The sequence below is a fragment of the Pseudophryne corroboree genome, chromosome 2 (genome assembly GCF_028390025.1).
Source record: "Pseudophryne corroboree isolate aPseCor3 chromosome 2, aPseCor3.hap2, whole genome shotgun sequence".
Lineage (NCBI taxonomy): Eukaryota > Metazoa > Chordata > Amphibia > Anura > Myobatrachidae > Pseudophryne > Pseudophryne corroboree.
In genome coordinates, this window is record NC_086445.1 from 679,523,976 (window position 1) to 679,537,869 (window position 13,894).

Genomic DNA, 13,894 nt, shown 5'->3' on the forward strand with positions numbered 1-13,894 from the left:
AGAAAGATTTATGACTACCTGGTGTGCACTGGCTCCTCCCACTATGACCCTCCTCCAAGCCTCAGTTAGGACACTGTGCCCGGACGAGCAGACATAATAAGGAAGGATTTAGAATCCCGGGTAAGACTCTTACCAGCCACACCGTACAACTCGTGATACTATATCCAGTTTGACAGTATGAAAACAACTGAGCCTCTCAACAGATGGCTCAACAATAACCCTTTAGTTAACAATAACTATTTACAAGTATTGCAGACAATCCGCACTTGGGATGGGCGCCCAGCATCCACTACGGACTACGAGAAATAGAATTACCGGTGAGTAAATTCTTATTTTCTCTAACGTCCTAGTGGATGCTGGGAACTCCGTAAGGACCATGGGGATTATACCAAAGCTCCCAAACGGGCAGGAGAGTGCGGATGACTCTGTAGCACCGAATGAGAGAACTCCAGGTCCTCCTCAGCCAGGGTATCAAATTTGTAGAATTTTGCAAACGTGTTTGCCCCTGACCAAGTCGCTGCTCGGCAAAGTTGTAAAGCCGAGACCCCTCGGGCAGCCGCCCAAGATGAGCCCACCTTCCTTGTGGAATGGGCATTTACAGATTTTGGCTGTGGTATGCCTGCCACAGAATGTGCAAGCTGAATTGTACTACAAATCCAGCGAGCAATAGACTGCTTAGAAGCAGGAGCACCCAGCTTGTTGGGTGCATACAGGATAAACAGCGAGTCAGAGTTTCTGACTCCAGCCGTCCTGGAAACATATATTTTCAGGGCCCTGACAACGTCTAGCAACTTGGAGTCCTCCAATTCACTAGTAGCCGCCGGCACCACAATAGGCTGGTTCAGGTGAAACGCTGACACCACCTTAGGAAGAAATTGGGGACGAGTCCTCAATTCTGCCCTATCCATATGGAAAATCAGATAAGGGCTTTTACATGATAAAGCCGCCAATTCTGACACTCGCCTGGCTGAAGCCAAGGCCAATAACATGACCACTTTCCACGTGAGATATTTTAGATCCACGGTTTTTAGTGGCTCAAACCAATGTGATTTTAAGAAAACTCAACACCACGTTGAGATCCCCAGGTGCCACAGGGGGCACAAACGGGGGCTGAATATGCAGCACTCCTTTCACAATGTCTGAACTTCAGGTACTGAAGCTAATTCTTTTTGAAAGAAAATCGACAGAGCCGAGATCTGTACTTTAATGGAGCCTAGACTCAGGCCCATATTCACTCCTGCTTGCAGGAAATGTAGAAATCGACCTAGTGGAAATTCCTCTGTTGGGGCCTTTTTGGCCTCGCACCATGCAACATATTTCCGCCACATGTGGTGATAATGCTTTGCCGTAACATCTTTCCTGGCTTTAATAAGCGCAGGAATGACTTCTTCCGGAATACCCTTTTCCTTCAGGATCCGGCGCTCAATCGCCATGCCGTCAAACGCAGCCGCGGTAAGTCTTGGAACAGACAGGGCCCCTGCTGAAGCAGGTCCTGTCTGAGCGGCAGAGGCCATGGGTCCTCTGATATCATTTCCTGAAGTTCCGGGTACCAAGCCCTTCTTGGCCAATCCGGAACCACGAGTATCGTTCTTACTCCTCGCCATCTTATTATTCTCAGTACCTTTGGTATGAGAGGCAGAGTAGGGAACACATAAACCGACTGGTACACCCACGGTGTCACTAGAGCATCCACAGCTATCGCCTGAGGGTCCCTTAACCTGGCGCAATATCTCTTTAGCTTTTTGTTGAGGCGGGACGCCATCATGTCCACCTGTGGCCTTTCCCAACGGTTTACCAACAGCAGGAAGACTTCTGGATGAAGTCCCCACTCTCCCGGGTGTAGGTCGTGTCTGCTGAGGAAGTCTGCTTCCCAGTTGTCCACTCCCGGAATGAACACTGCTGACAGTGCTAGTACGTGATTTTCCGCCCATCGGAGAATCCTTGTGGCTTCTGCCATTGCCATCCTGCTTCTTGTGCCGCCCTGTCGGGTCACATGGGCGACTGCCGTGATGTTGTCTGACTGTATCAGTACCGGCTGGTTTTGAAGCAGGGGTCTTGCCTGACTTGGGGCATTGTAAATGGCCCTCAGTTCCAGAATTTATATGTAGGGAAGTCTCCTGACTTGACCATAGGCCCTGGAAGTTTCTTCCCTGTGTGACTGCTCCCCAGCCTTGAAGGCTGGCATCCGTGGTCACCAGGACCCAGTCCTGTATGCCGAAACTGCGGCCCTCTAGAAGATGAGCACCCTGCATCCACCACAGTAGAGACACCCTGGTCCTTGGAGACAGGGTTATCATTTGATGCATTTGAAGATGCGATCCCGACCACTTATCTAAGAGGTCTCACTGGAAGGTCCTCGCATGGAACCTGCCGAATGGAATTGCTTCGTATGAAGCCACCATTTTTCCCAGGACTCGTGTGCAACGATGCACCGAAACCCTTTTTGGTTTTAGGAGGTCTCTGACTAGAGATGACAGCTCCTTGGCTTTCTCCTGCGGGAGAAACACTTTTTTCTGTTCTGTGTCCAAAATCATCCTCAGGAACAGTAAGCGAGTGGAAGGAACCAGCTGTGACTTTGGAATGTTCAGAATCCAGCCATGCTGTTGTAGCACCTCCTGAGATAGTGCTACTCCGACCAGTAACTGCTCCCTGGACCTTGCCTTTATAAGGAGATCGTCCAAGTATGGGATAAATAAAAACTCCCTTTTTTTTTTTTTTTTTTGAAGGAGTATCATCATTTCTGCCATTACCTTGGTAAACACCCTCGGTGCCGTGGACAGTCCAAACGGTAGTGTCTGGAATTGGTAATGGCAATCCTGTACCACAATCTGAGGTACTCCTGGTGAGGAAGATAAATAGGGACATGCAGGTAAGCATCCTTGATGTCCAGGGATACCATGTAATCCCCCTCGTCCAGGCTTGCAAAAACCGCCCTGAGCGATTCCATCTTGAACTTTGTTATGTAAGTGTTCAAGGATTTCCATTTTAAAATGGGTCTCACCGAACCGGCTGGTTTCGGTACCACAAACAGTGTGGAATAGTAACCCCGTCCTTGTTGAAGTAGGGGCACCTTGACTATCACCTGCTGGGAATACAGCTTGTGAATTGCCTCTAGCACAGCCTCCCTGCCTGAGGGAGTTGTCGGCAAGGCAGATTTGAGTAAACGGCGGGGGGGGGGGGGGGGGGGGGGGGGGAGACGCCTCGACTTCCAGCTCGTACCCCTGAGATACTACTTGAAGGATCCAGGGATCCACCTGTGAGCGAGCCCACTGATCGCTGAAATTTTTGAGGCGGCCCCCCACCGTACCTGGCTAGGCCTGTGGAGCCCCCGCGTCATGCGGTGGACTCAGAGGAAGCAGGGGAAGAATTTTGATTCTGGGAACTGGCTGCTGGTGCAGCTTTTTCCCTCTTCCCTCGTTTGACCCGCCTGCTTTTTTGAAGCCGAAAGGACTGTACCTGATAATACAGTGCGTTTCTTAGGCTGTGAGGAAACCTGAGGTAAAATATTTTCATCCCAGCTGTTGCTGTGGATACGAGGTCCCAGAGACCATCCCCAACCAATTCCTCACCCTTATAAGGCTCTATGTGCCTTTTAAAGTCAGCATCACCTGTCCAGTGTCGGGTCTCCAATACCCTCCTGACAGAATGGACATTGCAATAATTCAGGATGCCAGCCGGCAAAATATTCCTTTGTGCATCCCTCATATATAAGACGACGTCTTATGTTCGCAAAATAGTATCCCTGTTTGAAAGGGGTACAGACCACGCTGCAGCAGTCTGCAGGTCTCAGTCTAGTACCTGAGTGTGTAATTACAGACTTCAGGATAGCCTCCTGCTATTTATCAGCAGGTACCGTCAAAGTGGCCGTATCCTAAGACGGCAGTGCCACCTTGACAAACGTGTGAGCGCCTTATCCACCCTAGGGGATATCTCCCAGCGTAACTTATCCTCTGGCGGGAAAGGGTACGCCATCAGTAACTTGTTAGAAATTACCAGTTTCTTATCGGGGAAACCCACGCTTTTTCACACTTCATTCACTCATTTGATGGGGGAACAAAACACTGCCTGCTTTTTCTCCCCACACATAAAACCCTTTGTTTTTAGTGGTACTTGGGTTAATGTCAGAAATGTGTAACACATTTTATATTGCCGGGATCATGTAACGGATGTTCCTAGTGGATTGTGTATATGTCTCAACCTCGTCGACACTGGAGTCAGACTCCGTGTCGACATCTGTGTCTGCCATCTGAGAGAGCGTTGATGGCCTTTGAGACGTCTGGGCAGGCGCGGGCTGAGAAGCCGGCTGTCCCATAGCTGTTACGTCATCCAGCCTTTTATGTAAGGAGTTGACACTGTCGGTTAATACCTTCCACCTATCCATCCACTCTGGTGTCGGCCCACAGGGGCGACATCTCATTTATCGGCATCTGCTCCGCCTCCACATAAGTCTCCTCATCAAACATGTCGACACAGCCGTACCGACACACCGCACACACACAAGGAATGCTCCAATGAGGACAGGACCCACAAAAGCCCTTTGGGGGGACAGAGTGAGAGTATGCCAGCACACACCAGAGCGCTATATAATGCAGGGACTAACTGAGTTATGTCCCCTATAGCTGCTTTTATATAATTTATACTGCGCCTAAATTTAGTGCCCCCCCCTCTCTGTTTTAACCCTGTTCTGTAGTGTAGACTGCAGGGGAGAGCCAGGGAGCTTCCCTCCAACGGAGCTGTGAGGGAAAAATGGCGCCAGTGTGCTGAGGAGATAGGCTCCGCCACTTTTTCGGGGACTTTTCTCCCGCATTTTTATGGAATCTGGCAGGGGTTAATATACATCCATATAGCCCTGGGGGTTATATGTGATGTATTTTTGCCAGCCAAGGTGTTTATATTGCTGCTCAGGGCGCCCCCCCCCAGCGCCCTGCACCCTCAGTGACCGGAGTGTGTGGTGTGCATGAGGAGCAATGGCGCACAGCTGCAGTGCTGTGCGCTACCTTGGTGAAGACTGATGTCTTCTGCCGCCGTTTTTCCGGACCTCTTCTTGCTTCTGGCTCTGTAAGGGGGACGGCGGCGCGGCTCCGGGACCGAACACCAAGGACTGGGCCTGCGGTCGATCCCTCTGGAGCTAATGGTGTCCAGTAGCCTAAGAAGCCCAATCCGGCTGCAAGCAGGCGAGTTCGCTTCTTCTCCCCTTAGTCCCTCGCTGCAGTGAGCCTGTTGCCAGCAGGTCTCACTGAAAATAAAAAAACTAAATCTATACTTTCTTTCTAAGGGCTCAGGAGAGCCCCTAGTGTGCATCCAACCTCGGCCGGGCACAAGATCTAACTGAGGCTTGGAGGAGGGTCATAGTGGGAGGAGCCAGTGCACACCAGGTAGTCATAAATCTTTCTAGAGTGCCCAGCCTCCTTCGGAGCCCGCTATTCCCCATGGTCCTTACGGAGTTCCCAGCATCCACCAGGACGTTAGAGAAAAGGATTTACCGGTAGGTAATTAAAATCCTATTTTCTCTTACGTCCTAGGAGGATGCTGGGGTCCACATTAGTACCACTGGGATGTACCAACGCTCCCAGAACGGGAGGGAGAGCGCGGAGGCTCCTGCAGAACTGATTGGCCTCTGAGGACCTAAAATTTGGTCAAAGTATGGTACATGTAGAACTTAGCAACGTGTTCGACCCAGACCAAGTAACCGCTCGACAAAGCTGTAAAGCCGAGACACCCCGGGCAGCCGCCCAGGAAGAACCCACTTTACGCGTAGAGTGGGCCTTAACAGATTTTCGACACGGCAATCCTGCTGTAGAATACACATGCTGGATAGTGAACCTGATCCAGCGAGAGATCGTCTACTTAGAAGCAGGACACCCAATTTTCTTGGGATCATACAGGACAAACAGAGTCTGATTTTCTGCGACGAGCAGTCCTCTTCACATAGATTTTCACAGCCCTTACAACATCCAAGGACTTAGAAGTAATTGGGGAGTCAGTAGCAACTGGCACCACAATAGGTTGGTTGATAGGAAAAGCCAACACAACCTTTGGAAGGAACTGCTGACGTGTCCGGAGCTCAGCTCTATCTTCATGGAAGATCAAGAAGGGACTTTTGCAAGACAAAGCCCCCAACTCCGACACATGGCTAGCAGAAGCCAAGGCCAATAAAGTGACAGCCTTCCATGTGAGAAACTTGACCTCAACCTCCTGTAGAGGCTCAAACCAATCCGATTGGAGGAACTGTAACACCACGTTAAGATCCCAGGGTGCCATAGGCGGCACAAAGGGAGGCTGTATGTGCAGAACCCCTTTCAAGAAAGTCTGAACCTCAGGGAGGACAGCCAATTGTTTCTGGATGAAGAGAATGGTGTAGTTTGATCTGCGCTAAAATGTATATAGTGGCAGCCTATGTGGTAACAAATGAGCCTTCACCAAGACCCCAGACAAGAACCAAACACACAATGTAGTGACCACACCCGGCGCCACTAATTTCACCCAATGAAACAGATCTCCTTAATAGCTTACTTTGATAGTAATGATTACAATTGTTGTCGTGTACTCATTTCACAGAAGATACATGTCTGAAAAATTAAGACATACAAAACATAGTGCAACCAATTTTGGTAATAAATAGGAGGAGTATTTATTTGTTCAACTCACATAGATATGAGTAAATATAGCATATCATCCACCAAAATGGCATTGGTCCTTAGTTCTCACAGGGACTTCAGTGCAATATGGGGAAACCTCCACTAGATAATTAGCACAAGGTTCTGACGATCCGGAATCCCGTCCAAGACACAGTTTCAGCTGGCTCTGTTTGGACCCTGGTCTCCGGTATTGATCACCGATGGGTGATATATGCTTTTAATTATTTGTTTTATGTAAGTGTGTTTTTGTCAAAATAAAACTCCTGTATGGTTAAGCTGTATTGCACCATATATCTATTATTTCTGAGTTTCCAGCATATCTACGGAGTTTTGATGCCATACGCCATCTAGTGGAGGTTTCCCCATATTGCACTGAAGTCCCTGTGAGAACTAAGGACCAATGCCATTTTGGTGGATGATATGCTATATTTACTCATATCTATGCGAGTTGAACAAATAAATACTCCTCCTATTTATTACCAAACTTGGTTGCACTATGTTTTGTATGTCTTAATTTTTCAGACATGTATCTTCTGTGAAATGAGTACACGACAACAATTGTAATCATTACTATCAAAGTAAGCTATTAAGGAGATCTGTTTCATTGGGTGAAATTAGTGGCGCCGGGTGTGGTCACTACATTGTGTGTTTGTTTCTGGATGAAAATGGATAAGGCAGAAATCTGGACCTTTACGGATCCCAACCTCAGGCCCATATCCACACCTGAACAGGGGTAGTGACACTGTGCTTATGGAGGAAAAGCGTAATCTACACCCAAGATGCTGCCGGAAAGAGAAAATGGAATCACTACCTAAATTCCACTATACAGACAATAAGTACGGATTGGTGTTTCCCAGCACAAACTTAGGAACAGAGTGATTATAACACTGTGTATATAAAAATAATTTTTATTAAATAAAATAGGATTCTACAGTATATATACATTTTTACAATATCTAAATTTCATATAAGTAATCTCTAAAATGCATTTTGTAATGCTATGGGAAACAATATATGTAAATATAGTGTACAACCTATTACCAGTAAACGTAGACGAAAGACATACTACATATAACACATATAATGGATATAATAGATAACGTATAGAAACACCAATGGTGGTATGTTAATACAAAGAGGGTTATTGGCCAAGTCCTTTGTTTGTATCATCTAATACCGTTGAGAGTGTGGCACATTAACACTTATTATGAGATGTTGCTGGGCAGGGGGTGCGCTTTTTTTGCGGCTTACTCTCTCTCTGTCTAATGGTATAAAGTGCTAGCAATCACTGCAAGTTCTTATATAATAAGATTTTAAACCTACCGGTAAATCTTTTTCTCCTAGTCCGTAGAGCAGGCATTCCCAACCACGGTCCTCAAGGCACACCAACAGTGCAGGTTTTAGTGATATCCAGGCTGCAGCACAGATTATTAAATCAAAATAACTGAGCTACTAATTAAGTCACCTGTGCTGAAGCCTGGATATGACTAAAACTTGCACTGCTAGTGTGCCTTGAGGACCGTGGTTGGGAATGCCTGCCGTAGAGGATGCTGGGGACTCCGTAAGGACCATGGGGATAGACTGGCTCCGCAGGAGACACGGGCACTAAAAAGAACTTTAGATATGGGTGTGCACTGGCTCCTCCCTCTATGCCCCTCCTCCAGACCTCAGTTAGAAAACTGTGCCCAGAGGAGACGGACAGTACGAGGAAAGGATTTTTGTTAATCTAAGGGCAAGATTCATACCAGCCCACACCATCCATACCGTATAACATGGAATATACGAACCAGTTAACAGTATGAAACAAAACAGCATCAGCCCGAGACTGATCAAAACTGTAACATAACCCTTATGTAAGCCAAAACTATATACAAGTCTTGCAGAATTTAGTCCGCACTGGGACGGGCGCCCAGCATCCTCTACGGACTAGGAGAAAAAGATTTACCGGTAGGTTTAAAATCTTATTTTCTCTTACGTCCTAGAGGATGCTGGGGACTCCGTAAGGACCATGGGGATTATACCAAAGCTCCAAAACGGGCGGGAGAGTGCGGATGACTCTGCAGCACCGATTGAGCAAACATGAGGTCCTCATCAGCCAGGGTATCAAACTTGTAGAACTTTGCAAAGGTGTTTGAACCCGATCAAGTCGCCGCTCGGCAAAGCTGTAATGCCGAGACACCTCGGGCAGCCGCCCAAGAAGAGCCCACCTTCCTAGTGGAATAGGCCTTTACTGAATTTGGTAACGGCAATCCAGCCGTAGAATGAGCCTGCTGAATCGTGTTACAGATCCAGCGAGCAATAGTCTGCTTAGAAGCAGGAGCGCCAACCTTGTTGGCTGCATACAGGACAAACAGTGCCTCTGTTTTCCTAACCCGAGCCGTTCTGGCTACATAAATTTTCAATGCCCTGACCACATCAAGGGACTCGGAATCCTCCAAGTCCCGCGTAGCCACAGGCCCCACAATAGGTTGGTTCATATGAAAAGAGGAAACCACCTTAGGCAAAAATTGAGGACGAGTCCGCAACTCAGCTCTATCCACATGGAAGATCAGATAGGGGCTTTTGTGTGAAGCGGCTCAAACCAGTGAGATTTTAGGAACCTTAACACCACGTTAAAGGTCCCATGGTGCCACTGGAGGCACAAAAGGAGGCTGGATATGCAGCACTCCCTTCACAAAAGTCTGGACTTCTGGGAGAGAAGCCAATTCCTTCTGAAAGAAAATGGATAGGGCCGAAATCTGAACTTTAATGGAGCCTAATTTTAGGCCCAAATTCACTCCAGTCTGGAGGAAGTGAAGAAAACGGCCCAGATGGAATTCTTCCGGAGGAGCATTCTTGGACTCACACCAAGACACATACTTCCTCCAAATACGGTGATAATGTTTCGCCGTCACCTCCTTCCTAGCCTTTATCAGAGTAGCAATGACCTCATCCGGAATGCCCTTTTCAGCTAGGATCCGGCATTCAACCGCCAAGCCGTCAAACGCAGCCGCAGTAAGTCTTGGAATAGACAGGGCCCCTGTTGCCTGGAACAATACCTCCGAAGTTTCTTGTTGAGGCGTGACGCCATCATGTCTATTTGAGGCAGCCCCCACTGACTTCTAATCTCTGCAAAGACTTCCAGATGAAGTCCCCACTCTCCGGGATGTAGATCGTGTCTGCTGAGGAAGTCTGCTTCCCAGTTGTCCACTCCCGGAATGAAGACTGCTGTCAGAGCGCTTACATGATTTTCCGCCCAGCGAAGAATCCTGGTGGCTTCTGCCATTGCCACTCTGCTCTTTGTTTCGCCTTGGCGGTTTACATGAGCCACTGCGGTGATGTTGTCTGACTGAATCAGAACCAGTAGGTCGCGAAGCAAATTCTCCGCTTGACGAAGGCCGTTGTATATGGCCCTTAATTCCAGTACGTTGATGTGTAGACAAGCCTCCTGGCTTGACCACAGACCTTGGAAGTTTCTTCCCTGTGTGACTGCTCCCCATCCTCGGAGGCTCGCGTCCGTGGTTACCAGAACCCAGTTCTGAATGCCGAACCTGCGACCCTCTAGAAGGTGAGCACTCTGCAGCCACCACAGGAGAGATACCCTGGCCCTTGGGGACAGGCTGATCATCTGATGTATATGTAGATGTGACCCGGACTACTTATCCAGAAGGTCCCACTGAAAAGTCCTCGCATGGAACCTGCCGAATGGAATGGCCTCGTAAGACGCCACCATCTTTCCCAGAACTCGAGTGCATTGATGCACAGACACCCTTTCTGGCTTCAACGGGTCCCTGACCAAGCTCTGGAGTTCCTGGGTCTTTTCCATCGGGAGAAAAACCCTTTTCTGTTCTGTATCCAGAATCATGCCTAAGAAAGGCAATCGGTTCGTTGGAACCAACTGTGACTTTGGTAGATTGAGAATCCAGCCGTGCTGCTGCAACACCCTCAGGGAGAGTGATACGCTGTTCAACAACTGCTCTCTTGATCTCGCTTTTATTAGGAGATCGTCCAAGTACGGGATAATTGTGACTCCCTGCCTGCGCAGGAGCACCATCATTTCCGCCATTACCTTGGTGAAAACCCTCGGGGCCGTGGAAAGCCCAAACGGCAACGTCTGAAATTGGTAATGACAATCCTGTACAGCAAATCTCAGGAACGCTTGATGAGGATATATGGGGACATGAAGGTATGCATCCTTTATGTCCAGGAACACCATATAATTCCCCCCTCCAGGCTGGCGATGACCGCTCTGAGCGATTCCATCTTGAACTTGAACCTTTTTAAGTATAGGTTTAAGGATTTTAAATTCAGAATGGGTCTGACCGAACCGTCCGATTTCGGAACCACAAACAGGGTTGAGTAATACCCCATTCCCTGCTGAAGCAGGGGAACTTTGACCACCACTTGTTGTTGTTGAAGACACAATTTTTGAATCGCATTTAAAACCACCTCCCTCTCTGGGGAAGAAGCCAGTAGGGCCGATTTGAAAAACCGTCGAGGAGGCACCTCTTCGAATTCCAGCCTGTAACCCTGGGAAACAATGTCTATTGCCCAGGGATCCACCTGTGATTGAACCCAGACATGGCTTAAAAGTCGAAGACGTGCCCCCACTGGGGCGGACTCCCTAAGCGGAGCCCCAGCGTCATGCGGTGGATTTTGTAGAAGCCAGGGAGGACTTCTGCTCCTGGGAACTAGCTGTAGTTAGCAGCTTTTTCCCCCTGCCCTTACCTCTGGCAAGAAAGGAAGATCCCCGTACTCTCTTGGATTTATGCGACCGAAAGGACTGCATCTGATAATGTGGCGTTTTCTTAGGCTGTGAGGAAACATAAGGCAAAAAAGTTGATTTACCTGCAGTAGCTGTGGAAACCAGGTCCGTGAGACCTTCTCCAAACAATTCCTCACCCTTGCAAAGCAAAACCTCCATATGCCTCTTCGAGTCGGCATCACCTGTCCATTGTCAGGTCCATAGGGCTCGCCTAGCAGAAATCGCCATCGCGTTGGCTCTGAAACCCAGTAGGCCCAAGTCTCTCTGAGCATCCCTCATATAGGACCGCATCCTTAATATGACCCAGGGTCAATAAAATGGTTTCCTTATCCAGCGTACAAATATCAGCAGATAAGGTATCTGTCCACGCTGCTACGGCGCTACCACCCCAAGCCGAAGCTATCGCCGGTCTGAGTAATGTACCAGTATGTGTGTAAATTGAGTTCAAGGTAGTCTCCTGACTGCGATCAGCAGGATCCTTGAGGGTTGCGGTATCTTGAGATGGCAGCGCTACCTTTTTGGATAAGCGTGTCAACGCTTTGTCCACCCTTGGGGAGGATTCCCACCGTATCCTATCCTTAGCCGGGAAAGTATACGCCGTAAGAATCCTTTTGGGAATCTGCAGTTTCTTGTCTGGAGTTTCCCAAGCCCTTTCAAACAACTCATTTAGCTCATGTGAAGGGGGAAAAGTAACCTCAGGCTTCTTTTCTTTAAACATGTGGACCCTCGTGTCCGGTACAGAGGGGTCATCAGTGATATGCAACACATCTTTTATTTCAATAATCATATAATGAATACTTTTAGCCAATTTTGGCTGCAACTTCGCATCATCGTAGTCGACACTGGAGTCAGAATCCGTGTCGGTATCAGTGTCTACTACTTGGGATAGTGGGCGCTTTTGAGACCCAGAAGGTCCCTGCGACATAGAGAAAGGCAGGGCTTGACTCCCTGTACATTCCCTGGACTCTGCTTTGTCCAACCTTTTGTGTAATAAATTCACATTTGCATTTAAAACATTCCACATATCCAACCAGTCAGGTGTCGACGTTGCCGACGGAGACACCACACTCATTTGCGCCACCTCCTCCCTAGAAGAGCCTTCCGCTTCAGACATGCCGACACGCGTACAGACACCCCACACACTCAGGGAAATCTCTAATCTGGAGACCGTTCCCCAACAAGGCCCTTTGGAGAGACAGAGAGAGAGTATGCCAGCACACACCCAGCGCCAATGACCCTGGAAATTTTTTCCAGATATAGCGCTTTTATTATATATATATATTCACTGCGCCAAATTATGTGTCTTCCCCCCCCCCCCTTCTTTAAAACCCTCTGTCACCGTGTTCAGCAGGGGAGAGTCCGGGGAGCCAGCTTCTCAGCGGTGTGCTGTGGAGAAAATGGCGCTGGTGAGCGCTGAGGGATCAAGCTCCGCTCCCTCAGCGGCGGGCTTCGGTCCCGCTCGATTTCTTTAAAAACTGGCGGGGGATTTCCTATATACAGCCCGCAGAGCCTATATATATATATATATATATTATATATATATATATATATATATATATATATATATAATATATTTTTGGCCAGTCCCAGAGGTTTAAAATTGCTGCCCAGGGCGCCCCCCCTGCACCCATCAGTGCATGCCATGTGTGTTGTGTGCGGGAGCAATGGCGCACAGCGTTACCGCTGCGCGTTACCTCAGAGAAGATCTGAAGTCTTCTGCCGCCTCTGAAGTCTTCTATCTTCTCATACTCACCCGGCTTCTATCTTCCGGCTCTGTGAGGAGGACGGCGGCACGGCTCCGGGACGAACAGCGAGGGGAGACCTGCGTTCCGACTCCCTCTGGAGCTAATGGTGTCCAGTAGCCTAAGAAGCAGAGCCTAGCATTTAAGTAGGTCTGCTTCTCTCTCCTCAGTCCCACGATGCAGGGAGCCTGATGCCAGCAGGGCTCCCTGAAAATAAAAAACCTAACAAAATTCATTCTTTCAGAGAACTCAGGAGAGCGCCCTGTAATGCACCCAGTCTCCTCTGGGCACAGTATCAAACTGAGGTCTGGAGGAGGGGCATAGAGGGAGGAGCCAGTGCACACCCATATCTAAAGTTCTTTTTAGTGCCCATGTCTCCTGCTGAGCCCGTCTATACCCCATGACCCTTACGGAGTCCCCAGCATCCTCTAGGACGTAAGAGAAAATAGGATTTTGGTTACCTACCGGTAAATCCTTTTCTCGTAGTCCGTAGAGGATGCTTGGCGCCCGCCCAGCGCTGCGTTTTCCTGCATTGGTTTCATAGTTCAGTACTGCCTGGTTCCTAGGTAAGTTCTGCGTTATTTACTGTTTCAACTGTTGCCGTGTTGTTCCGGCATGTTAGCCGGTTTGCTTGTTGTGTGTGCTGGTATGAATCTCACCACTATCTGTGTAATTCCTTCTTTCAAATATGTCGTCTCCTCGGGCACAGTTTCTAGACTGAGTCTGGTAGGATAAGCATAGAGGGAGGAGCCAGCCCACACTATTAAACT

General features: G+C 48.5%; 1 protein-coding gene across 2 annotated transcripts in view; it reads right to left on the reverse strand.

The window, feature by feature from the left end:
• RAB29 (RAB29, member RAS oncogene family) overlaps positions 1-13,894 on the reverse strand; it is a 106,867-nt gene that overhangs the window by 38,281 nt on the left and 54,692 nt on the right. The gene's annotated exons all lie outside the window — the stretch shown is intronic.